At 42.7% G+C, this 27,660-nt stretch overlaps 1 protein-coding gene across 3 annotated transcripts in view; it reads right to left on the bottom strand.

The window, feature by feature from the left end:
- The window catches only part of LHFPL2 (LHFPL tetraspan subfamily member 2), a 177,460-nt gene that overhangs the window by 68,795 nt on the left and 81,005 nt on the right, over positions 1-27,660 (bottom strand). For all 3 annotated transcript variants that reach the window (XR_009518998.1, XM_060009258.1, XM_060009259.1), the window contains exon 3: positions 10,303-10,360. The gene's annotated coding sequence lies outside the window, so the exon portion shown is untranslated. The remainder of the gene's footprint in view (positions 1-10,302; positions 10,361-27,660) is intronic.

The raw sequence follows: 27,660 nt of genomic DNA, 5'->3' as shown, positions 1-27,660 counted from the left end.
AAGTCCTCAAATCAAAAACACTTTAAATAGAGAGTAATGCCCAGGGCCTCTCACTTGACTAATATGTGTTAGAGGTTATTCAAGGTGCACTTTGCTTTAAGCCAAGCAAGTAGGTTAAGAATTCAGGTTTCTATAAAAGATAAATTAATGGATGAGGATTTACTTCACACATAGAATTAATACATATTCCATTACAATACCATGCTCTGAAAAACATCAATTTTCCTTTAGAGAAACCTGAGTTACTTATTTTTCAAGACTGTCTCTAATTGGGAAAGTGATAATCATTCATTCAGGGAGTAAAGCCTGAACTAGGGCAGGAGGAAGAGGGATGCGGATGAAGGATGTGAAGGAGGTAGAAACGACAGAGCTTCATATAACCCATGGAATGTTGCCAATGAGGGAAAAGCAGAGTCTCAAGATGCTACTCAGGTGTCGAGTAGCATGGAGGATGAAGGAGAGGTCTTTTTACCAGGAGATAGAATCCAGGCCACAGGGCCAGTCAGGGGAAGGGAACAGGTTCATTTGAGGGCACACTGCATTAGATGTGCCAGTGGGACACCAGGGGGAAACCCCCAACAGGCAGAAGGCTACATGGGTCTGCAGACTGGAGAAGAGGTTTGGTCTGGGGAGGTCTGGCCTGTGGGCAGCAACTGAAGGCATGGAGTACGGTAGAGAACTTGGAGAGTGCAAGGAGATGCAGGAGAGACGGGGTCAAGGACTGCCTGGAAACTATCTTAAGGGGTAGGCAAGAAAAGTAATCCAAGCAGCCTGAGAAGAAACATGAGCAGAAAAGAAGCAGGTAAGGGGCTTCCCTGGTGGTGCAGTGGTTGAGAGTCCACCTGCCGATGCAGGGGATACGGGTTCGTGCCCCGGTCCGGGAAGATCCCACATGCCGCAGAGCGGCTGGGCCCGTGAGCCATGGCCGCCGAGCCTGCGCTCCGCAACGGGAGAGGCCACAACAGTGAGAGGCCCACATACCACAAAAAAAAAAAAAAAAAAAAAAAGCAGGTAAGAATCACTTCAAGGGGGTCAATGAACACTTCATTATGAGCCAACACGCTGTGTTTTTATTATTCCTCTGTCAACAGGCATTATACCACGTCTGCCTGGACAGGGCAGGATGTAGGGTGATGACGGGGTACCCACAAGGTCTGGGTGAGGGAGGATGGGTGCTCACTGGGTAGACTTGACTTTCCAGATGCTGACTGTCACAACCAACAAGCCACATCACAACCTCCGGGTGTGTTCTCTTTGACACTTCCACGCCTGATTTCCCCTCAAATACAGGCCAATTTGGCACGCAATTAACTATCAGTGAGAAGACACCATGCTCAAAGTTATGCATTCCAACACATCCTTCTAGGAAAATGGAAAATCATCAATGTCACCATTATCATAAATGACAATTTGACCAGAAAAGGACATAAACAATCACAAAAGAGAGAAAACAAATGACTCTTCTATTTATGAAAAATATTCAACTTCATTAGTAATAAAAACAGTAAAATTTAAAATGAGGTGCCATTCTCATATCCCGAACTGGCAAAGATGAAAGACCTGATCATCTTCAGGGCGCGACAACACAAGTGCTCTCGTACTGCCAATGACAGTCCAACGTTCCTGGATAGACTTTTAAAACTGAATCAATATCTATAAAAGCATATTCAAAGTTTATATTTAATGGTTTAAAAAAAATCAGAAAACAACTCAAATGTCAAAAATAAAATGTTAAAATGATTTAAATATATACCATAAGACAATATTCAACCACTGAAATTTTTTTTAAACAAGAAACTTTTTATGATATGGGGAAATGCTTATAATATTTTATTTATTTATTTTTTGCAGTACGCGGGCCTCTCACTGTTGTGGCCTCTCCCATGCGGAGCACACAGGCTCTGGACGTGCAGGCTCAGCAGCCATGGCTCACGGGCCCAGCCGCTCCGCGGCATGTGGGATCCTCCCGGACCGGGGCACGAACCCGTGTCCCCTGCATCGGGAGGCGGACTCTCGACCACTGCGCCACCAGGGAAACCCAATGCTTATAATATTAAACAAAAAAGTAACTGAACATAAAGTCACATACAGAATAAGTGCTCAATTATGTGAAGAAAAGAATGTACAAAAAGAAAACCTTGTCATGAGATTGGCAGTGGTGACCCCTAAAGGAACTAATTATTTTTTCCCTTCCTGCTTATACTTTTTTGTATGAACATGGATTATTTTGATAATCGGGAGAAAAACACATACAAACGTCTTCTGGCAATTCTAGTCCAGCCACAAGAGTAAGTACATAAGGACTACTGCTTGGCTTCAAGAGTATACAGTGCTCAAGGGCACAAGAAGGACTGAGGTGTGACCTTTGAGCAGGTAAAAAAAAAAAAACAAAAAAAAAAACACCCATCTTTAAGATGTGCAGATGACATAAATATACAAGCATAAAACACAGACTAAATAAAAATGTAATTCCTGAGTTTTTGCCCAAGTGACTTTCTCTGTAACTACCCTCATACCAAAATGCCTGAGTTTCTAGAAGGGCAGACTTAAATATACTTGATGTGAGGTGTAAATGGTCAATAAACTGGTTACTCTGACCTTGAACAATGAGTCCATGACAGCAGCTGACCACCACCCTAGTCTGAATGTGCCTTTCCAATCCATAGTCATTCCATGAACAGCAGGAGAAAAATAGATTGAACTTTAATTGAATCAGGAATGCAGTTTGAGAAAGAAGGAAGAAGAGAGAAATGAGGCAGTGAGGCAATAAGAGAGAACCCAGCTCCTACAGACCAGTCACACGAGATTTCTAAAGTGGATTTGCAGTCATATTTGTCTGCATTAGCTGTGAGTTAATGACAGGAAGTGTCCATTTCCTAACACAACTTGGCTGTGTATATAGAATAATTTGGATCAAAGTCAGGTACATTTCCAAGTCCATCTGAGCTTGCCAATTAGCTTTAAGAGTTTTTCACAGGCTGTTCTAGGCTGGTAACATAAGGCACAGAGATTGGGGGCCAGTCCCACCTTTACAGGTTGCCTGGCACCCCAACCCTATAATACCTGGTAAATGGCTGCCCCGTGGCTCAGGGGATGCTGGTGTCTGGAAGGAGAGGACCGCTGTATGACTAGTGGTCTCCCCACAGGGTGAGAGCACAAGAGGGAAAAGATTACGAACACTTTATTTTAGTTATTGAATTAATCCAAAAGGAAGTGTAGATTAAATCAATATTTAATTCAGAAGCAGTCAGTTTCTGTTACAAAGCCATGATGACATTTCAAAGAGTAGAGAGGGTGTTTATGGGGGCAGGATCTTGGAACTTCAGAGCTATATTACGGCCTTCTTTGGTTGTAAGCATGGATTGCTGTGGTTTGACATGGCAGATGATTAAAAAAAAAAAAAGAATACCAAATAAAAATGTATGCAGCTACTATTTACCTATATTAACAAGCTTCATGTAAAAGCATAAATATATTTTACGGTGATAATGAGGGAGACACCTCTACACTATCCCAGTGTCTATTCATTCACCTGAGGTCAGTTCACCCCCTTCCTTTCAAGGAACAATTTAAAGAGTGGACCATTAAAGTAGAAAAGCTTTCTACATGAGGATTATGGCACTTCTCCATGTATATGGGACGGACAAGAGAGGTACCAGCTGGAACCAAATCAACTTGCTGGAGGGTTTGCAAATAGCGTTTTTCATAGACTTAGGCATCTGATCACAACAAAACTGTGTCTACTGATGTGAGATCCCGAAGGTCCTTGTGGACCAACTGCATCAGATGGAGAACCAGAATTCCCTGTGGAATTATCCGTCAAAGAACCAGAATTCATAGGAAGATGGCTACATCAGCATTGAGAAGAGTTCCTTTCCAGGTAGGGGATCATGGATTCTTCTTTGTAACCCCAGGCTTCACCTCCTCTCCCCAAAGCAGATGAACTTCTACTTCTCAAAAGAACTGAGGCCACCACGTGGGAATTCTCTTAACATCTACTCCTTGTACTTTAATCTTACCCTATTGCAACCCTCCCTCCCGCTGCCACAGAGCTGCCCCAGCCCCTGCCCAGAGCAACCTCACAGGCACCTTTCCCCCTTCCCCCGGGACTGCACTTCATCAGTTAGCTGCAGCCCTGCCCATCCTCTCCTCCCCAGGCCTCGTCGTTTCTTGCCACTGACACCTTCCTACCTGGGCTCCTGGCCTCTGGTCAATCTGTCACTCGTGGTGCCTTCTTAATGTTCAACTTCAACTCTCTGCTTAAAAGAACCTTCTTTGCTTCCCAAATTATAAATGGGTTATATTCAGATGGCTACTAGATTTATCACGGTGATCAATTCATAATGTATTTAAAAGTCAATTCCCTATGTTGTTTACTTGAAACTAACATGATACTGTATGTCAACTTTTTTTCAGTTAAAAAAAAAGTAAAAGTTAAAAAAAACAAAGTGGGTGAATCTAATAATTTGATTCTCACCATTGGTATCTGAGAGTTCATGCTGTTCCACATTCTTGTCAGGATTTGCCATTATCAGACTTAAAAACCTTTTGCTTATCAAGTGGAGGTGAGGGTGTATCTTGTGGGGGGTTTGTAATCACATTACTCAAGAGGTTGAGCAACTTTTCATTTTACTGGTTCCTTGCGGTTCCTCTTTATGAAGTGCTTGTTCAAGTATTTCGCCACCCTTCTCCACTCCTGGATTTTTGCTTCAGTTGGTTGCCTATCCTCTGTATTGATTCACAGGCATTCTTTACATATTCTCCTTCGTGAATTTATAAGTGTTTTAAATATTTTATCTTTTCACTCTCTATATAGCCTTTTGATAAAGTTCATAATTTTAATGTAGCCAAAGTTATCAATTGTTTCCTATATGACATGCTCTTTGTTTCTTAAGAAATTATTTCCGACCTCATGTTAATAAAGATATTTTTAAATATCAAAAAAATAAACAAACAGGTCATACTCCCAAAAGTCCTTTATAAATTGGAAGTTATACTTAAGCCCACATTCACGCCTCCATTTGCCCAACATTTACTGAGCACGTAACACGTGTCAGGCACTGTGTTGGGCAGCCTATAATGTACCTGAAGTAGAGTTCTCTTCAGAGAATGTTACAGAACCAGCTCTATAATCTAAGCATCATTTATCCTCCATCCATTCAGCTGATATTCACTCAGCACCTACCATGCATCAGACACTGTATTGGGCACAGAGGGTATAATAAAAGACTCAGACCAGCCCTCAGGAGGTTTACAGTCTACCAAGGGAAGCCACTTTTCATAGAAAGGGAATGCCCCTGCTGGGAAGAATGCTCAGGACTCTCCTTCAGACAGGCACAGTGTCTACAGCCAGACTTCTGACCAGAAAAAAGGCAACCTATCAACATGCAAGTAACAGAAACAGAAAAAGAACTGCACTCAGTTTAAGTCTTTAATTCATTTAATTACTTTGATTGGCTTTTGCTAAATCTTGTAAACCACTGCCTACTTATATTTTATTTTATCATTTTCTATCCAGAGAATGTACATTTCATCCAATTTACCCTCAGTAAAAGGAGAAGGCTATAATATCCTCTCTTACTAAGTGCTTCTCCTCTACTATTAACTGCTTTCAAGCTGCTGGTGGAAATGAATTCTATACTCTAATACTGTAATTTAAAAACATTGAATTTCAGATTCTTCATGAAATTTGATAATGGTTTCTATCTAATATATAAATATCAAATCCTGTTTAATTCCTAGATAAAGTTTACAGTACTGGAAAGTAAACTCTCTCATTCACTTGCTCAGTATGGAAAAGTATGAGGACGGCAAGGTATTCGCCATGTTTCTTACAGAAAGGGGTGCGGGTGTCACAGATAAAGTACTTACAATGGAAGAATTTTGACAAGGAAAGTGACTGGTGTTTGTTGGCACCAATTACACAGGAACACAATCAGAGAAGTTAGGAAACCTCACTACCATCACTTTGTGACACAGCCAGGACTCAAACCCAGACCAAAATGATTCTGAACCTAACACTCTTCCCCCCACCACTTAAAATACACTTAAGTGTCACCCAGGGCATAAATGTGAAACAGAATACCGATGACTTTCATTGTATTATCTTCTCACGTTTCATACACACACCGGTTACAACTAAACATCAAGCCAGCAATTATTCCCTTAGGAATGTATCTCTGTATTTCTGGTACTACAGTAAGAAGGGAGTGCTACTTGCTATAGGTGATTAAAAGTCATTTTCTCCTGGACGACAGTTCCTAAACCGATCTCCTGGGCATGGCAAAATGTGACCCGGGGAACAAGGTATCTGCATCAAATTTCAGAGCCAACAATCATCAAGGAAGCAGAATATTTAGCTGAAAAACAGTGTGTGGGTTCATATCCTGGTGGATGGTGGTGAGTGCCTCCCTTCGTACATTTCGTAAGAAGGCTGAGGGGAAAGACTACAGCCAAGACGTCTAAATGGAGCCTCAGGCTGTACCACGTGAGGTTCAGGTAACACATCTGCTACGAGCTTTTTCTTTCCAATTTTAAGCATTTAAAAAAAATTCCTCTAAACTTGTTAATTGGTAAACTGAAACAGAAAACTTAAAAGAAGAAAAAAACCACTTTCATAATCTGCAGTCTATTGGAAAAACTTGTACTTCACTGAATAAATTAGAAATTATCCGATTCTTTCAAGGATCGTCTAGAGCAGCACCGTCCAATAGAATTTTGTGAGCCATGTACATTATTTTAAAATTTTAGGAGCAACATTAAAAAAGCAAAAAGAAATTAATTGTAATAATGTATTTAACGCAAAATATCCAAAATATCATTTCCACACAGAATCAATATAAAAAGTATTAAAATATTGACATAATTTTTTCTCACAGGAACACTTCAAAATCTGTTGTGTATTTTGCACTTACAGCACATCTCAACTCAGGCTCTAAATTTTCATCAGAAATACTTGATCTGATTTAAATTTTAAAAAATTTACAGTTGAAAAGTAGATGCCCAAGTTGTCCCACACATATGTAAAAGTTTTCCAATAACTGAATTAACTATTAGTTCTAAATTTTAAATGAACTAAAATTAAATAAAATTAAAAATTCAGTGCCTCTGTCATACTAGCCATATTTCAAATACTCAATGGCCATATGTGGCCACCATATTGGACAATGCAGGTCTAGAGCTTTCACTTTGCAAATCTCGTCAATTCTGGTAAGAATTCTTCCAGATGGGGAAAGATCTGTTTACTCATGAAGAAAATCCAGGAAGACTAACTCCCAATGCTCTGCCCTTCTGAATGAGTGAGTCCCACATGGCAGCATATGATCACTCTTAAGTTTATTCAGGACAAAGATGACCTTCCCTGGTCTAAACTATCATAACATGATAGAAAAGGCAGCACAGTAAGCCGAGGTTCAAACTGGAGAGATTTTAAAACCACAGATATTCTTTTGAGTCAGATTCTCTGTCTCCCTTCTAAAAGTATTCTGGCAAATTTACTGGCATATTTCTTGAGATTCACCAGGTACTAGTTCCATATGCCCCACTCTACACACAGTACATCATTTAATCTCACAGCAATCCTGTGAGATAGGGTGAGAGCCAGAGAGGGTGTTAATAATTTGTTCAAGGTCATACACCTAATTATAAGGTGCAGAGCTAGGATTCAAGCCCAGAAAGTCAGATTAAAAAGAAAAAAAAGGGCTTCCCTGGTGGCGCAGTGGTTGAGAGTCCCCCGGCCGATGCAGGGGACACGGGTTCGTGCCCTGGTCCGGGAGGATCTCACGTGCTGCGGAGCGGCTGGGCCCGTGAGCCATGGCTGCTGAGCCTGCGCGTCCGGAGCCTGTGCTCCGCAGCGGGAGAGGCCACAGCGGTGAGAGGCCCGCGTACCACAAAAAAATAAAAAAAAAAAAGAAGAAAGAAAAAAAAGCCTGCCATAGAAGCCCTCTGATTCTAACCACACACCCTAAGTTCCTACTTTTCAAAGGCTCCTCACAATTCTCACGGAGTAGGTGGGGCAGGACAGAGCAGGAATCGCCTTGTACTTTACCAGGGAGACACAGGAGCTACCCAGCAGAGCAGTCACTCCACCCCGTGTCCAATGCCTTTTCTAAGATGCCTGGGGTCAAGAGCCAGGCAGGGCGTACCTGTCGTCTACTATGTACCACGCATGCTGCCATCATGCCTTGTTCACTCTTCCAAACCACTCTGGAAGGAAGTAGTATCCACATATAAAGAGATGAGAGTTCCATCAGGTAAGGAAGGCTGCCTTTAGTCACACAGCCAGCTTGCACCACAGCTGGAATTCCAACCCAGGTCTGCGTCCGGCCGAGGTGGAGCCTCGGCCTAGGGCCTCCTGATGATAAGACTCTCCCCAAACTGCAGTGACTCTCTCTGCTCAAGAGAAACCTTCTACCAAGTTGATATAACATGAGCGACCATGTACAGCAGAAGGTAGGATCAGATTTCTTCATAATTTAGATGCTGTTAATCAGAGTGGCTCTTCTTATGTCTTCTGATTTGGTAAAGTTTTATTGTATTTACCTGGGATGAATTCACAATTCAAAAAACAAAAACCAAAAGCGATACAGAGCAGGTTGGTTTTATCTGGTTAAATCTTCAGAGACAGGGATTTCAAGGGCAAACACGACTTAGCTGCTGAAGGCACTGGCAGATGGAATTGGCTTTTCCCCAGAGCTGGATTAAACAGGCCAGCCTGGAACTGATCCAGGGTGACAACTCACAAAGGGGGACTAAATCATCATTGGAATACACTGGAAACATGGAGCCCCTTAACTCGGGGGTGCACTCGACTCATTACATAACAGGCAAAATGGCAATCAGACCTGTTGTCACTCAAGCAGACAGTGCCTCTGAGTGGAAAGAAACACCCCTCACCAGCACAAGCCTGTCTCGGTTGAGAATATTCCCCTCCTAGAACTGTATGAGCAAAAGCAGGCCTCACCAGCAGCCCCAGTTATCACCTGGCTGGCAGGTCTCTGGAATTCTGGATCTGAACAGCACACGGCAGATTGTTATTATTAGCCAAATTTTAAACAGGTTTATGAACACCTGGCTCAGAAAATCAAAAGTAATAAATCCTTTATTTTCAATGTTCAGGGAAAGGTATGTATTTTTTATTAATAGTCTTTATTAACAGACAATCGGTTTCTCCCACCCCCACTATATAAACATGGAGCAGATATTTAAAGATGATCAGTTGGATAAAGTGCCAACAGGATACCCACCTGTCTTGGGTCAGCCTCGGCTTTCCCATGAGCAGGAACTTTGCTCAAATAATTTCATAACTCGTAAGTGCTTACAGTTCCCATTTAAAAAAACAAGCCAAGCTTCCTCACCTAACCCAACCAGCAGTTGTTAGGACAATTTAAAAACATTTGAAAAATCAATAGTTCAATTCACGACATAAGAGCAATTTTTCCTTCCCCAGAATCCGTAAACAAGATCACCTTTCCACAAAGGAGGTGGTATCTGTGAAAATACTCTTCAAATCCCCTGCACGTGGCAGACCCTCCTGGACGGGGTGTCGGTCAGTCCCAAGTACACACCATGCACTGGTTCCCTTGGCCTGAGCCCCACCCTCAAGTTCGTGACAAGAGCAAGGCCCCTACGGGACCAGGTTGGACAGGCCTCTCCCTCTTGAGAAGCAGAGCTGGATCAAAGTCTTTGGGGACAGTTACTTAACTTTCCACTTTGATTTCCTTGAATGCACACTGTAGGAGGTTACTCAGCCCCTATTTCTGTTACTAATATTCCCCAAAGTGACCTTTATAAATTCAAATCTATAGAGTTAATCATAAATCACCTATTAGTCAACTGTTTTCCATTTTTATTTAGGCAATTCCTCTACCCGTGCTGTCATCAGAAACTAAAATTGGGCCATCTCTACTTCCCCTTTCAGAGAGAAATGATAACAAAGGATGAATGATCCCCAGAGAAGCTCAAAAGGAAAGACAACTTAAAGCCAGCTGTACCCATTATAAAGAGGTCTTAAACTTGTTTGTAAATGGTGACAGAACAAACCATGTCAGAACTGAAGGTATGGAATTTACAGCATTAAACTTAGTATCATTAGTGAAACTTTACAGGGTCCTTTACAACATTTGTGTACGTTCATCAAAGTGGTATTTCTAGCCAAAAACAAAAACAAAAAAACTAGTGTTTATCATTCAGGGCCCCAAAGTTTGGAACACTGCATCGCTTTCAAGAAGTAAGTTGCCACCCACCTCGAAAGGGTTTCCAGAGAATCACTGGTAGTAAGGGTATCTGATTTCATTGACTCACCTATTATATCTGCAGGAATGCTGGGAAGTCTCAATGAACAACTTCAGAAAAATGCCACCTGGAGAAACAAATTGAACAAAACATTACTTTTTTTTTTTTCTTTTAAACACACAAGGAAGGCTTGCCATACAATTTTATGTCTCATTAAAATATGTGGTGTTTCGGGCTTCCCTGGTGGCGCAGTGGTTGAGAGTCCGCCTGCCGATGCCAGGGACGCGGGTTCGTGCCCCGGTCAGGGAGGATCCCACATGCCGCGGAGCGGCTGGGCCCGTGAGCCATGGCCGCTCAGGCTGCGCGTCCGGATTGTTGGGAATTTATTGTGCACCTAGGACTGTGTGGCATCAGATTATAACCTTTCCAGACAGAGACTATGTCCATTAACATATGAGGAAGCAGATTTTTTTTTTTTTTTTTTTTTTTTTTTTTGTGGTATTCGGGCCTCTCACTGTTGTGGTCTCTCCCGTTGTGGAGCACAGGCTCCGGACGCGCAGGCTCAGTAGCCATGGCTCACGGGCCCAGCCACTCCGTGGCATGTGGGATCTTCCTAGACCGGGGCACGAACCCGTGTCCCCTGCATCGGCAGGCGGACTCTCAACCACTGCGCCACCAGGGAAGCCCAGGAAGCAGATTTTTAAAGAAGCAGAGAAACTTCCCCAGTATCACACAGATCCAGGGTTTCCAAATCATGCTCTTTTCACTCTGCCATGTGGCCCCTTGAAAGCACTCCTTTCACTCTATGTAGTCTATTCATCACCTCCCCAAATAGAAATCTGACATTCCTTAAAGTAAAAGTCTGGAAAGGAAACTGACTAGCAGATAAAATTAAATTGTGCTTTCTGCATGTTTAAAAATGTTGAGCCTAATCATGCCATTTAGGATTGTAACATAATACAGTACGTGAGTAAACTTACATCCAGATAACTAGGTTAACATGTGCAGCATCAGTATAAATCCAGACTGGACCTGAGGTTTAAAAGCCAATACTGGACTCAAAGGCTCCTCTATCTAAAGAAATCATTTTAGTTCAGTTACAAACTCGAAGATACTGGACAATGCTCATTGGGTTTCAGTTAAGAAAAAATACATACATAAAAGAATTCTGAACTCCTCAGGTCCTTTGTTATATAATAGCTTGGGGGAGTTATGATTTATTTTTAAAGGTTCTTTGTAAGTTAATTACTAGTTAAATTCCAAGAATTTCCCACAGTTTAATTTTACCCTTTCAGGAAACATCATGGGAAGTCATGATCAGTATTTTTATCTGGAAACAGCTTCTGTGAAATAAGCCACTAGGATTATTATGAATTGGTCTGTTATAAATGAAGTTCTTGATCAATGTTTCATTACCTCTAAAAGCTAAATGGGTCACAAAAATACTTGAATTAGCACACCTCCAAATCAAAGATAACATTTAAAAAAAATCTCTTTTGTTACATACAAGGCAAGCAAAAGTTCTAGACAGTTAAGGCAGATATCGAGACCCTAACAACAGAGAAGGCAGGGTTGAATCCTGACTCCCCCCTAAAGTTCTTCAAACTCATACTGCCAAAAAAAAGCACCTCCTAGAATACATAAATTTGGTCTAAGGTCCAAAGAAGTATGTTATCTGGGAGTAAGTTTTCAGTATCATGATAAAGCTTTTCTGACAGCCAAGTCCCATCTTGTGAAACCACCAAAGTGATCAGAAAGATGAACCATGCCAATTCTGTTATTGGATATGGTTGGTAAATAGGGTGTTACAGTTTTTAATTTTTTAATGCTATTTCAAAAAAATCCAGTAGACTAAAAATATGTCAAATCTCACAGTCCTCAAAAGTTCATAAAAAATAGTTAATGTATTAGGCATTAACTGTCAGGCACTGTTCTATGTACTTCATGGAAATTAACTCATTTATTTCTCACAAAAACCCTGAAGTAGGTACTAAATATACCCATTTATTTTATTATTTTGTAATTAATTTTTATTGGAGTACAGTTGCTTTACAGTGTTGTTAAAGATTTTTTTTTTTTTGATGTGGACCATTTTTAAAGTCTTTATTGTATTTGTTACAATACTGTTTCTGTTCTATGTTTTGGTTTTTTGGCTGACAGGCATGTGGGATCTTAGATCTTGGCTCCCAGACCAGGTATCAAACCCACACCCCCTGCGCTGGAAGTGCAGCACTCACAAAGGCATTATCATGCTGCCATATCACCATTTTCCCATTTCTCTATGTGAAAATATGTTTTTCATTTACAGGTTGTTAAACACATGGCAGCTTATAAAAATTAGAAATATCTGTGTTTCTTGGGCTTCCCTGGTGGTGCAGTGGTTGAGGGTCCGCCTGCCGATGCAGGGGACACGGGTTCGTGCCCCGGTCCGGGAAGATCCCACATGCTGCAGAGCGGCTGGGCCCGTGAGCCATGGATGCTGAGCCTGCGCGTCCGGAGCCTGTGCTCCGCAACGGGAGAGGCCACAACAGTGAGAGGCCCGCGTACCACAAAAAAAAAAAAAAAGAAATATCCGTGTTTCTTATTTATCATCTTTTGTCTTCATTTTTGTAGATTTTTTAAAATTCATTTTTATTGGAGTATAGTCCACTTACAATGTTGTGTTAGTTTCTGCTGTACAGCAAAGTGAATCAGTTATACATATACATATCCACTTTTTTTCAGATTCCTTTCCCACATAGGTCATTACGGAGTATTGACTTCCCTGTGCTATACAGTAGATTCTTTTCTTTTTTTTTTAAAGATTTTTTTGATGTGGACCATTTTTTAAGTTTTTATTGAATTTGTTACAATATTGCTTCTGTTTTATGTTTTGTTTTTCTGGCAGGGAGGCACGTGGGATCTTAGCTCCCCGACCAGGGATCAAACCCGCACCACCTACTTGGAAGGTGAAGTCTTAAACCACTGGAAGTCCCCAGTAGATTCCTATTAGTTATCTATTTTATATATAATAGTGTGTATATGTCAATCACAAACTCCCAATTTATCCCTCCCTCCCTTCCCCTCTTGGTAAAACAAACCATAAGTTTGTTTTCTACATCTTTGACTCTATTTCTATTTTGTAAATATGTTCATTTGTACATTAGTAGTCTGCTGAGCCCAATAAACACAGGTACTATTTCTTCTAGCAAGGATTCTTAAAAAAATTCAAACCACCACATTTTTGCATATTAAGGAGTTAAAAAGTTTTTGCTTCCCATTCATCCCCATTTGGTTCCCTGCCCTTTGGTTCCACTTCCGGAGATCAGGAGGAGAAACAATAGCTGCCTTTAGTGCCGGAGCACAGCACCCACGTGACAGGCCCCAGCTCTTATTTATTGAATTGAATTGCCAAAAACAGGAAGCTGAGTTTAAGACCCCTTTCTCAGTTATAAATTTCTATAACTTGACATGCACTGATTTGAACTGTTTCTTGTTACTCTGTAAAACTAGAACCAAGAAGTGTAAGTTATCTTGAAGTTAGGAGGCTAGATTTCAGCTTAACTGAAGAAAGAATGTCATCATAAACAGCTGTCCCACAGAGGTCCAGGCTGCCTCTGGGTGGGTGAAGAGGCAGCTGCTTGTGATCACAGAGGCCCGTAGAAGGGGAAAGTCTCAATAGCCGTCCTGTAACAGAAAGAGGCATTTCATGAACCCTGCGGTAGTTCACAAAGCCCATATTTGGTAAGGATGGGGGGGTCCCATGGCAGAGCACTGTGTAAGTTACACGACACTTTGAAATTCATTTTCTCATTTGATCAACACTAGGAGTGGAAGGTAGCTGGAGTGGGGGTGGGAACAGACATCATTTATTATTCCCATTTTACAGACTAGGAATTTGAACAACTTAAATTGAATCACACAGTAAATGCTATAATCTGGGCTCCAACCCAGGACTTCTGACTCCCAAGTCCAGGGTGTTTCCAACTAGGCAATATTGCAACAACCAAGACCATACTTATTCATCAAGGACAGGGGCAATGATGGGTCCCAAAGATGTGAAGCATGGAAGCGAATACCAAAGGAGATGAGCTGAAAGCAAAATATGGTAAGAGCCCTACTACTGTCACAAACCACCCCTTCTACCTCACTAAGAAGTACTCTATATATGTTGGTAGAGACACTTCTCTCACTTACATGTGTCCACTAAAGGAATAATTGTCCAAATCCTACTTTACTGCTATGTTGATACAATAAATGCTTGAGGCAGTTGGTTCACATTTTAAGGGGAGTTAGTGGCAGCATAATATACACAAAGAGCAGTGTCCCGGGACTTCCCTGGTGGCGCAGTGGTTAAGAATCTGCCTGCCAATGCTGGGGACATGGGTTCGATCCCTGGTCCGGGAAGATCCCACATGCCATGGAGCAACTAAGCCCATGCGCCACAACTACTGAAGCCTGCACCCCTAGAGCCTGTGCTCCGCAAGAAGAGAGAAGTCACTGCAATGAGAAGCCCGTGCACCGCAATGAAGGGTAGCCCCCACTCACCACAACTAGAGAAAGCCTGCACGTAGCAAAGAAGACCCAATGCAGCCAAAAAAAGAAAGAAAGAAAAAAGAGCAGTGTCTCATTTCTGCATGTAAAGTATAAATTGTCACTCAAAGCCTATGCTGGGAGTTAAAAAAAAAAAAAAAAGTCAATGGAATGCACTGACTATTCTAACAATAGGTCCGGGATAACCTTGGGTCTGACAACAGGAGTTTAACAGAAATGGGTCAGCCACTGAAGGATTGCTGAACCTTACAAGATTTTCCAGGAAAGACGTAAGAGCGTCAAATTTCACGAACCTATCTACCAAGTAGAGGGTGGCAGATTGCCAAAGGCTGGACTGTGATAACTCATGTGAAATCCTGGGAACTTGAACCTCTACAATGCCTGCCCTGCCACTCAGCCACACAGGGAATGACTGAAGTTCAAGTTTCCAAAGACCTCATAGACTACAAGCTGAATGTTCATCACAGAGACTTCCTTTCACTCGTAAGGAAGGAGAAATGACTCAATTCAAAACTCCCCACATCAACATGAATCTGTTAAAGGGGAAGTTTTTAAGTATCTGCATACCACAGAATAGCCTACTTGGATCTTATCTCCTGCATTTGGACAGTGCAAGGCACAGGGCAGATGTTTCATGAATGTTTATCATGTAAACGAATGGGTGATCACATTAGGAAAATTTGCCACAGATAGAAAAGGCACAATATGGGAAAGAGAGAAATACTGGGTTGATAGGAATGAGAAAACCATCAAGCCAAGATGACAGCAGGAATTCCAGAATGAGGAGAAAACACCAGAGGTGAAGGGTGACTCAGCAGGCATGGAAAGAGTACGGGGTGGTGGTTATGCTGTCCTCGCAGGAGAGTCCTCAAGTCGGTGCATAATGTCTTCTGTCCTGGAGTATCCTTAGAATACAGGTGATGGAGGAGGCTAATGGAGCGAGTGTGCACAATTAAAGAGCTTTTTAGGGACTTCCTGGTGGCGCAGTGGTTAAGAATCCGCCTGTCAGTGCAGGGAACCTGGGTTAGAGCCCTGGTCCGGGGAAGATCCCACATGCCACGGAGCAACTAAGCCCATGCACCACAACTACTGAGACTGCGCTCTCGACCCCGTGAGCCACAACTACTGAGCCTACTTGCCACAACTACTGAGCCCGTGCACCACAACTACTGAGCCTGCATGCCTAGAGCCTGTGCTCTGCAACAAGAGAAGCCACCGCAGTGAGAAGCCCACGCACTGCCACGAAGAGTAGCCCCCCTCACTGCAACTAGAGAGAAAGCCCACGTGCTACTACGAAGACCCAATGCAGCCAAAAATTTTTTTTTAAATAAGCAAACAAACAAATAAATAAATAAAAAATAAAGAACTCTTTAAGTAATTCTGAGAAACCTTCCTCCGGATGACAACTACTCTTTTTTTTTTGCGGTACGCAGGCCTCTCACTGTTGTGGCCTCTCCCGTTGCGGAGCACAGGCTCCGGACGCGCAGGCCCAGCGGCCATGGCTCACGGGCCCAGCCACTCCGCGGCATGTGGGATCTTCCCAGACCGGGGCACGAACCCGTGTCTCCTGCACCGGCAGGCGGACTCTCAACTGCTGTGCCACCAGGGAAGCCCAACAACTACTCTTAATATTCTTGCTTGTTTTTTAAACTTGAGTATAGATATGTGATCATTTTGCAAGAGAGAAACAGTTGTGAATGTCATCAGGCACTGGCAATGGGTAAACCTCATCCAATACTCCCAACAACCACTTGTTCAAGAACAGGTCATTTGAGATTTGACAGATCCAGGTTGTCACAGGAGGGCAGGTGAGCACAGCACAGCCGGGGCACATGCCAGGCAAACAGGCGGCCCCGTGAGGAACTTGGACTGTAAGTGCTGACAAGCCCTTTCTGTTTGACATTTCTTAGCAGTCTGCATTCCAAATCTGGGAATAAACTTTAAGTAATAACAGACCAGTGTTTCTGAAAAACAGATGCCAAGATTAAAACTCGAAATAAAGAACGTCTACTCATTAAAAAGATTTCCGAACCAATTACCAAAGGGTAATTCAGACTCACACAGGCCAAGGCATATATACAGCAACTAGAGACCCTGCTCCCGGGCTGGCCGTCAATGATAAACCCCTTGAAGTCCAGGGATCAGCCTGTCTGACCTATGGAATGCTTCCTGAAGACCCTCACATGGCATCGCCTTCACAGAGGTGAAGCTCATTGAGGGGCAGGGCTGTTACACCATCAGGACAGGCCAACTCACCATTGTGGAAATGCCTTTCCTTTAAAGGATTTGCAATTTCCTGAAAACACAGGCAAGAAATCAGAGAAAGGGAGAGTCGGCCTCTAAGCAAGGTAGCTCTAGTGGTAAAATGGATAGCTTGCTTTAGGAAGCCCAGCTTCCCCAGTTTAAATATTTACCCTTTTCGTTATCTTACATATACATAAAAGCATTTATCTGTCCATTATTTTATCTACTCCCAGTCAAAAAATATCTGCCGGAGAGACCAAAACGAACAAGGCATTCCTTGCTACTTTCCAGGAAAGTACTCCCTCTCGTGTATTGTTAGCAATTCTCTGCCGGGATGCCCCCGCGCTGCGCCCCCAAGACCCCTACTGCGGGAAGGGCTGGCAGCCTTTGCTTATACCACAACGCCTGTGGGTCACTGCTGGTATGTGTACCTTAAGCTTCAGTCTTCATAATCAAAGGCTTTGAGCTTTGCTAAACCTTTGACATGAGTGAGCAAGTAACAGGATTTTGGTGGCACAGAGACAATGAAGAGGATCTTCACTTACACCAGAGAGAGCCCAGAAGGCCAGTGCCACCGGGGCACACGTGAGGACACCCTCCGAATGAAGGCCGGAGGAATAAAATCACTTCAAACGCTCCTCACTTTCAGGAAAAAAAAAATTTCAAGAAATGTGTAAAAATCTGCATCACCACAAAACCAAGGGTACGTGAACCTTTAATAAAATATTCTTAGCTGGCACTAAATCTCACATAGTAATGTAAAGTATAATTTATCAATAAAAATAAATCCTAATACTCCTCGGCGGTGGAGTCCTGTAATGAGGCCTGTACTACAACCACCACCCCACAAGGAAAAGGGGAGCACAGCTGCTGCACTCTAAGGAAGGAGAGAAGGAAGTGGGTACTGAAATTTCCTGACATCTCCTGGGACAGCTCTGCTTAACTAAGCAGAGGAATGTGCACACCACAAAGGAGTACAATGACTTAGTATTAAAGAATAAAAATTATTATACATGGGGCTTCCCTGGTGGCGCAGTGGTTAAGAATCTGCCTGCCAATGCAAGGGGCATGGGTTCGATCCCTGGTCCGGGAAGATCCCACGTGCCGTGGAGCAACTAAGCCCGTGCGCCACAACTACTGAGCTTGCGCTCTAAAGCCCATGAGCCACAACTAGTGAGCCTGCGTGCCACAACTACTGAAGCCTGTGCACCTAGAGCCTATGCTCTGCAACAAGAGAAGCCACTGCAATGAGAAGCCCACACACCGCAACGAAGAGTAGCCCCCGCTCGCCGCAACTAGAGAAAGCCCATGTGCAGCAACGAAGACCCGACACAGCCAAAAATAAATAAATTAATTTTTTTTAAAAAGCTATTATACACGACAGAAATCTTATTGCAGAATCACTGCATTTATAAAGCCTTCCATGTAAAACTTAAAGTGGGAGGTGGAGGAAACCTGCTCTGATAAATTAGAGAAAATGAAGGCAAACACACTAAAACCAAAATAATGCCAAAGCTGCACGTGGAAGATGCCAGAGCTTTTCTGCGGAGTCCCCGCTGCTCATTTGTCCCATTCCCAATGAGCGCCCAGACCAAGGGTGACCTCAGAGCCCACACCCCTCATTTAGGAGAGCCACAGCCTGTCCTTCCTGCCCACCCCCGCACCAAGACAGCCTCACCCTGGGTCAGAAGCAAAGGTCGAGCCCCGTCCTCTCTCCCTCAAGCTTTCAGGCATCACAACCAGGTCCCTTCCCCGTGGCACCACACAGTGGAGTTCTTTCTCAAAACTCCAGCCAAGATGGCAGAGACTTCTGCAACAGCTCTCAGAACAGGAACCTTGCCGAAGTGGTCTTTAAAATCAGAAAAGGACGCAGGATAAGGGGGATGTGGGGAAGGAACGCTCTCAAGGGGGCACCTGGGAAGGGGAGAAAAGGGGAAAACCCAAGATTCTTTCTCCCATTTTTTTTCTTCCCCAAGGACAGCATTCAAGGTCAGATTAATGAATGCATCCTCTTAGAACACACCTGACCTTAGCTCACCTGTCCTGGGTTTGTTGACCACTCCCCATGACAAGTCATGGGGCTATGCGCCTCTCTTTCGTGGCCCGCTTTGGCCCCAAATCTGATGCTGTGTCCTCCAAATCTGCCCGTTTGCCTCTATATCTTCCCCAATTCCATACGTGGAACTCTGTTCAAGACCCAACTCAAGTGTCATCTTCCGCGAAGCCTTCTCTAAACTCGCTCTTGCCTTTGACCTCTTCCCAGCCCTCTCTTCTCTGAGCCCATGCAGACTTCTGAGCACGGCTCTGTCACTCCCAGCACACTGCGTAAGAATTATTTGCTTGGTTGACTCCCAGGTCCAAGTACATCCATCCATCTGCTAGCTAACATTTACGAACTGTGGCTCCGGCAACATTACAAAATGGCCATGACTAAGTCCCTGACTAGGAACAGAGACCTTCTCCAGATCACAGATATTCATACGGCTTATCCTCTCACTTCATTCAAGTCCCTGTACGAATGTCACCTCCTTCCCTCACCGCCCGAGCTGAAGAGCACAGCATACATCCTCAGTCTCCAGCACTGTCTGCCATTCTCACCCAGCTTTATTTCTCCAAGCTCTCACCACTGCCTGACAGCCATCCATACAAATGGATGAATGGGCAGTTATAGACATATCTAGATATATAGGTACAGATACAGATTTTTTTCAGAGTCACTTGTTTGTCCACTCGAGTGTAAGCTCCATTAAGGCAAGGCCTTGAGTGTGCTTGAGTCTGTGCTGTGTGGACCCCTAATATCTGGACTAGCACCTGAGACAGACTGAGTTCTTAGTATCAGTTGATGAATACATGTATGGGTAGATGATAACATCTTGGCCAAGAAACCCAGGGGGAAAAGGAGATCAGGTGAGGGTAGCCTCTATTTGCTCACTGAGGCATTTTTTTTTTTAACAGATCTTTATCGGAGTATATTTGCTTCACAATACCTTGTTAGTTTCTGTTGCACAACAAAGCGAATCAGCCGTATGCATACACATGTCCCCATATCCCCTCCCTCGAGCCTCCCTCCCATCCTCCCTATCCCACCCCTCTAGGTCATCGCAAAGCACCAAGCTGATCTCCCTGTGCTATGCTGCTGCTTCCCACCAGCCAACTGTTTTACATTTGGTAGTGTATATATGTCGACACTAGTCTCACTTCGCCCCAGCTTTGCCCTCCCACCCCATGTCATCAAGTCCATTCTCTTTGTCTACCTCTTTCTCCCTGCCCTGCAACTAGGTTCATCAGTACCATTTTTTTTTATTCCATATATATGTTAGCATATGGTATTTGTTTTTCTCTTTCTGACTTACTTCACTCTGTATCAGACTCTAGGTCCATCTACCTCACTACAAATAACTCAATTTCGTTTCTTTTTATGGCTGATTAATATTCCATTGTATATATGTGCCACATCTTCTTTACCCATTCATCGGTCAATGGACATTTAGGTTGGTTCCATGTCCTGGCTGTTGTAAATAGTGCTGCAATGAACACTGTGGTGCATGTCTCTTTTCAATTATGGTTTTCTCAGGGTATATGCCCAGTAGTGGGATTGCTGGGTTATATGGTAGTTCTATTTTTAATGTTTTAAGGAAGTTCCATACTGTTTTCCATAGTGGGTGTATCAATTTACATTCCCACAAACAGTGTAAGAGGGTCCCCTTTTACCACACCCTTTCCAGCATTTACTGTTTCTAGATTTTTTGATAATGGCTATTCTGACTGGCGTGAGGTGATACCTCACTGTAGTTTTGATTTGCATTTCTCTAATAATTAGTGATGTTGAGCATCTTTTCATGTGCCTCTTGGCCATCTGTATGTCTTCCTTGGTGAAATGTCTATTTAGGTATCCTGCCCATTTTTCAACTGGACTGTCTGTTTTTTATTATATTGAGCTCCATGAGCTGTCTGTATATTTTGGAGATTAATCCTTTGTCTGTTGTTTCATTTGCAAATATTTTCTCCCATTCTAAGGGTTGTCTTTCCATCTTGTTCATGGTTTCTTTTGTTGTGCAAAAGCTTTTAAGTTTAATTAAGTCCCATTTGTTCATTTTTGTTTTTATTTCTGTTACTCTAGGATGTGGGTCAAAAAAGATCTTGCTGTGGTTTATGTCAAAGAGTGTTTTTCCTATGTTTTCCTCTAAGAATTTTACAGTGTCTGGTCTTACATTTACATCTTTAATCCACTGGAGTTTATTTTTGTGTATGGTCTTAGGTAGTGTTCTAATTTAATTCTTCTATATGTAGCTGTCCAGTTTTCCCAGCACCACTTACTGAAGAGGCTGTCATTGCTCCATTGTATGTTCTTGCCTCCTCTGTCATAAATTAGGTGCCCAGATGTGCACAGGCTTTTCTCTGGGCATTCTATCCTTTACCATTGATCTATAGTTTTGTTTTTGTGCCAGTACCATACTGTCTTGATTACTGTAGCTTTGTGGTATAGTTTGAAGTTGGGGAGCTTGATTCCTCCAACTCAGTTTTTCTTTCTCAAGATTGCTTTGGGCTGGGAGCTTCAAGATGGCGGAAGAGTAAGATGCAGAGATCACCTTCCTCTCCACAAATACATCAGAAATACATCTACATGTGGAACAGCTCCTACAGAACACCTACTGAATGCTGGCAGAAGACCTCAGACCTCCCAAAAGGCAAGAAGCTCCCCATGTACCTGGTTAGGGCAAAAGAAAAAAGAAAAAACAGAGACAAAAGAATAGGGAAGGGACCTGCACCAGTGGGAGGGAGCTGTGAAGGAGGAAAGGCTTCCAAACACTAGGAAGCCCCTTCGCAGGGGGAGACTGCAGGTGGCGGTGGGTGGGGGGGAGCTTCGGAGCCACAGAGGAGAGTGCAGCAACAGGGGTGCGGAGGGCAAAGTAGAGAGATTCCCACACAGAGGATCAGTACTGACCAGCACCCACCAGCCAGAGAGGCTTGTCTGGTAACCTGCCAGGATGGGCGGGGGTTGGGAGCTGAGGCTCGGACTTCGGTCGGATCCAAGGGAGAGGACTGGGGTTGGCTGCGTGAACACAGCCTGAAGGGGGCTAGTGCACCACAGCAAGCCGGGAGGGAGTCCAGGAAAAGGTCTGGAGCTGCCGAAGACCCAAGAGACTTTTACTTGCCTCTTTGTTTCCTGGTGCACCAGGAGAGGAGATTAATAGCGCCCCTTAAAGGAGCTCCAGAGACGGGCGCGAGCCGCGGCTATAAGCGCAGACCCCAGAGACGGGCAGGAGACGCTAAGGCTGCTGCTGCGGCCACTAAGAAGCCTGTGTGCAAGCACAGGTCACTATCCACACCTCCCCTCCCGGGAACCTGTGCAACCAGCCACTGCCAGGGTCCTGTGATCCAGGGACAACTTCCCCGGGAAAACACACGGCACACCTCAGGATGGTGCAACGTCACGCAGGCCTCTGCCACCGCAGGCTCGCCCCGCATACGTACCCCTCCCTCCCCCAGGCCTGAGTGAGCCAGAGCCCCTGAATCAGCAGCTCCTTTAACCCCGTCCTGTCTGAGTGAAGAACAGACACCCTGAGGTGACCTACACGCAGAGGCGGGTCCAAATCCAAAGCTGAACCCCGGGAGTTGTGCGAACAAAGAAGAGAAAGGGAAATCTCTCCCAGCAGCCTCAGGAGCAGCGGATTAAATCTCCACAATCAACTTGATGTACCTGCATCTGTGGAATACCTGAATAGACAATGAATCATCCCAAATTCAGGAGGTAGACTTTGGGAGCAAAGATATATATTTTTCCCCTTTTTCTCTTTTTGTGAGTGTGTATGTGTATGCTTCTGGGTGTGATTTTGCCTGTACAGCTTTGTTTTTACCATTTGTCTTAGGGTTCTGTCTGTCCGTTTTTGTTTTTTTATTTTTTAATTTTTATTTTATTTTATTTTTTAATAATTATTTTTTAATGTTTTATTTTAATAACTTTATTTTATTTTACTTTATTTTACCTTCTTTCTTTCTTTCTTTCTTTCTTTTTTCCCTTTTATTCTGAGCCGTGAGGATGAAAGGCTCTTGGTGCTCCAGCCAGGCGTCAGGGCTGTGCTCTGAGCTGGGGGAGCCAAGTTCAGGACACTGGTCCACAAGAGACCTCCCAGCTCCACGTAATATCAAACGGCGAAAAACTCCCAGAAGTCTCCATCTCAAGGCCAACACCCAGCTTCACTCAACGACCAGCAAGCTACAGTGCTGGCCACCCTATGCCAAACAACTAGCAAGACAGGAACACAACCCCATCCATTAGCAGAGAGGCTGCCTAAAATCATAATAAGGCCACAGACACCCCAAACACACCACCAGATGTGGACCTACCCACCAGAAAGACAAGATCCAGCCTCATCCACCAGAACACAGGCACTAGTCCCCTCCACCAGGAAGCCTACACAACCCACTGAACCAACCTTAGCCACTGGGGACAGACACCAAAAACAATGGGAACTACAAACCTGCAGCCTGCGAAACGGAGACCCCAAACACACTAAGTTAAGCAAAATGAGAAGACAGAAAAACACACAGCAGATGAAGGAGCAAGGAGAAAACCCACCAGACCTAAGAAATGAAGAGGAAATAGGCAGTCTACCTGAAAAAGAATTCAGAAAAATGATGGTAGATATGATCCAAAATCTTGGACATAGAATACAGAAAATACAAGAAACGTTTAAAAAGGACCTAGAAGAACTAAAGAGCAAACAAACAGTGATGAACAACACAATAAATGAAATTAAAAATTCTCTAGAAGGGATCAATAGCAGAATAACTGAGGCAGAAGAACGGATAAGTGACCTGGAAGATAAAATAGTGGGAATAGGCCTTCCCTGGTGGTGAAGTGGTTGGGAATCTGCCTGCCAATGCAGGGGACACGGGATTGAGCCCTGGTCGGGGAATATCCCACATGCTGTGGAGCAACTAGGCCCGTGTGCCACAACTACTGACCCTGCGCATCTGGAGCCTGTGCTCCGCAACAAGAGAGGCCGCGACAATGAGAGCCCTGCGCACCGCGATGAGGAGTGGCCCCTGGGAAAATGGGAATAGGAACATACATACCGATAATTACCTTAAATGTAAATGGATTAAATGCTCCAACCAAAAGACATAGATTGGCTGTATGGATACAAAAACAAGACCTGTACATATGCTGTCTACAAGAGACCCACTTCAGACCTAGAGACACATAGAGACCGAAAATGAGGGGATGGAAAAAGATATTCCATGCAAATGGAAACCAAAAGAAAGCTGGAGTAGCAATTCTAATATCAGACAAAATGGACTTTAAAATAAAGACTATTACAAGAGACAAAGGACACTATGTAATGATCAAGGGATCAAATCAAGAAGAAGATATATAACAACTGTAAATATTTATGCACCCAACATAGGAGCACCTCAATACATAAGGCAAATACTAACAGCCATAAAAGGGAAAATCGACAGTAACACATTCATAGTAGGGGACTTTAACACCCCACTTTCACAAGGGACAGATCATCCAAAATGAAAATAAATAAAGAAACACAAGCTTTAAATGACACATTAAACAAGATGGACTTAATTGGTATTTATAGGACATTCCTTCCAAAAACAACAGAATACACATTCTTGTCAGGTGCTCATGGAACATTCTCCAGAATAGATCATATCTTGGGTCACAAATCAAGCCTCGGTAAATTAAAGAAAACTGAAATTGTATCAAGTATCTTTTCTGACCACAACGCTATGAGACTAGATAACAATTACAGGAAAATATCTGTAAAAAATACAAACACATGGACGCTAAACAATACACTACTTAATAACCAAGAGATCACTGAAGAAATCAAAGAGGAAATCAAAAAATACCTAGAAACAAATGAGAATGAAAACACGATGACCCAAAACCTATGGGATGCAGCAAAAGCAGTTCTAAGAGGAAAGTCTATAGCAATACAATCCTACCTTAAGAAACAAGAAACATCTCAAATTAAAAAAACTAAACTTCGGCTTCCCTGGTGGCGCAGTGATTGAGAGTCCAACTGCTGATGCAGAGGACATGGGTTCGTGCCCCGGTCCAGGAAGGTCCCACATGCCATGGAGCAGCTGGGCCCATGAGCCATGGCTGCTGAGCCTGCGCATCCAGAGCCTGTGCTCCACAACAGGAGAGGCCGCAATACAGAGAGGCCTACGTACCACACTAAAAAAAAAAAAAAAACCTAACCTTACACCTGAAGCAATTAGAGAAAGAAGAAGAACAACAACAAAAAAACCAAAGTTAGCAGAAGGAAAGAAATCATAAAGATCAGTGCAGAAATAAATGAAAAAGAAATGAAGGAAATGATAGCAAAGATCAATAAAACTAAAAGCTGGTACTTTGAGAAGATAAATAAAATTGATAAACCATTAGCCAGACTCAACAAGAAAAAAAAGGAGAAGACTCAAATCAATAGAGTTAGAAATGAAAAAGGAGAAGTAACAACTGACACTGCAGAAATACAAAGGATCATGAGAGATTACTACAAGCAAATCCATGCCAATAAAATGGACAACCTGGAAGAAATGGACAAATTCTTAGAAAGGTATAACCTGCCAGGACTGAATCAGGAAGAAACAGAAAATATGACAGACGAATCACAAGCACTGAAATTGAAACTGTGATTAAAAATCTTCCAACAAACAAAAGCCCAGGACCAGATGGCTTCACAGGCGAATTCTACCAAACATTTAGAGAAGAGCTAACACCTATCCTCAAACTCTTCCAAAATATAGCAGAGGGAGGATCACTCCCAAACTCACTCTATAAGGCTACCATCACCCTGATACCAAAACCAGACAAAGTTGTCACAAAAAAAGAAAACTACAGGCCAATATTACTAATGAACATAGATGCAAAAATCCTCAACAAAATACTAGCAAACAGAATCCAACAGCACATTAAAAGGATCATACACCATGATCAAGTGGGGTTTATCCCAGGAATGCAAGAATTCTTCAATATATACAAATCAATCAATGTGATACAGCATATTAACAAATTGAAGGAGAAAAACCATATGATCATCTCAGTAGATGCAGAGAAATCTTTTGACAAAATTCAACACCCATTTATGATAAAACCCTCCAGAAAGTAGGCATAGAGGGAACTTTCCTCAACATAACAAAGGCCATATATGACAAACCCACAGCCAACATCATGCTCAATGGTGAAAAACTGAAACCATTTCCACTAAGATCAGGAACAAGACAAGGTTGCCCACTCTCACCACTATTATTCAACATAGTTTTGGAAGTTTTAGCCACAGCAATCAGAGAAGAAAAAGAAATAAAAGGAATCCAAATTGGAAAAGAAGAAGTAAAGCAGTCACTATTTCAGATGACATGATACTATACATAGAGAATCCTGAAGATGCTGCCAGAAAACTACTAGAGCTAATCAATGAATTTGGTAAAGTAGCAGGATACAAAATTAATGCACAGAAATCTCTTGCATTCCTATACACTAATGATCAAAAACCTGAAAGTGAAATTAAGAAAACACTCCTATTTACCACTGCAACAAAAAGAATAAAATATCTAGGAATAAACCTACCTAAGGAGAGAAAAGATCTGTATGCACAAAATTATAAGACATTGATGAAAGAAATTAAAGATGATACAAACAGATGGAGAGATATACCATGTTCTTCGATTGGAAGAATCAACACTGTGAAAGTGACTCTACTACCCAAGGCAGTCTACAGATGCAGTGCAATCCATATCAAACTACTACTACCCAAGACAATCTACAGATGCAGTGCAATCCGTATCAAACTACAACTGGCATTTTTCACAAAACTACAACAAAAAATTTCACAATTTGTATGGAAACACAAAAGATCCCGAATAGCCCAAGCAATCTTGAGAAAGAAAAACAGAGCTGGAGGAATCAGGCTCCCTGACTTCAGACTATATTACAAAGCTACAGTAATCAAGACAGTATGGTACTGGCACAAAACCAGAAAGATAGATTAATGGAACAGGATAGAAAGCCCAGAGATAAACGCATGCACATATGGTCACCTTATCTTTGATAAAGGAGGCAAGAATATACAGTGGAGAAAAGACAGCCTCTTCAATAAGTGGTGCTTGGAAAACTGGACAGGTACATGTAAAAGTATGAAATTAGAACACTCCCTAATACCATACACAAAAATAAACTCAAAAATGGATTAAAGAACTAAATGTAAGGCCAGACACTATCAAACTCTTAGAGGAAAACATAAGCAGAACACTCTATGACATAAATCACAGCAGCATCCTTTTTGACCCACCTCCTAGAGAAATGGAAATAAAAACAAAAATAAACAAATGGGAACTAATGAAACTTAAAAGCTTTTGCACAGCAAAGGAAACATAACATAAACATAAACAAGACCAAAAGACAACCCTCAGAATGGGAGAAAATATTTGCAAATGAAACAACTGACAAAGGATTAATCTCCAAAATTTAGAAACAGCTCATGCAGCTCAATAGCAAAAAACAAACAACCCAATCCAAACATGGGCAGAAAACCTAAATAGACATTTCTCCAAAGAAGATATACAGGTTGCCAACAAACACATGAAAGAATGCTCAACATCATTAATCATTAGAGAAATGCAAAT

The sequence above is a fragment of the Delphinus delphis genome, chromosome 3, assembly GCF_949987515.2.
Source record: "Delphinus delphis chromosome 3, mDelDel1.2, whole genome shotgun sequence".
In the NCBI taxonomy this organism is placed as follows: Eukaryota; Metazoa; Chordata; class Mammalia; order Artiodactyla; family Delphinidae; genus Delphinus; species Delphinus delphis.
The sequence above is the reverse complement of the archived record's forward strand: the minus strand, read 5'-3'. Positions and strand labels throughout refer to the sequence as shown.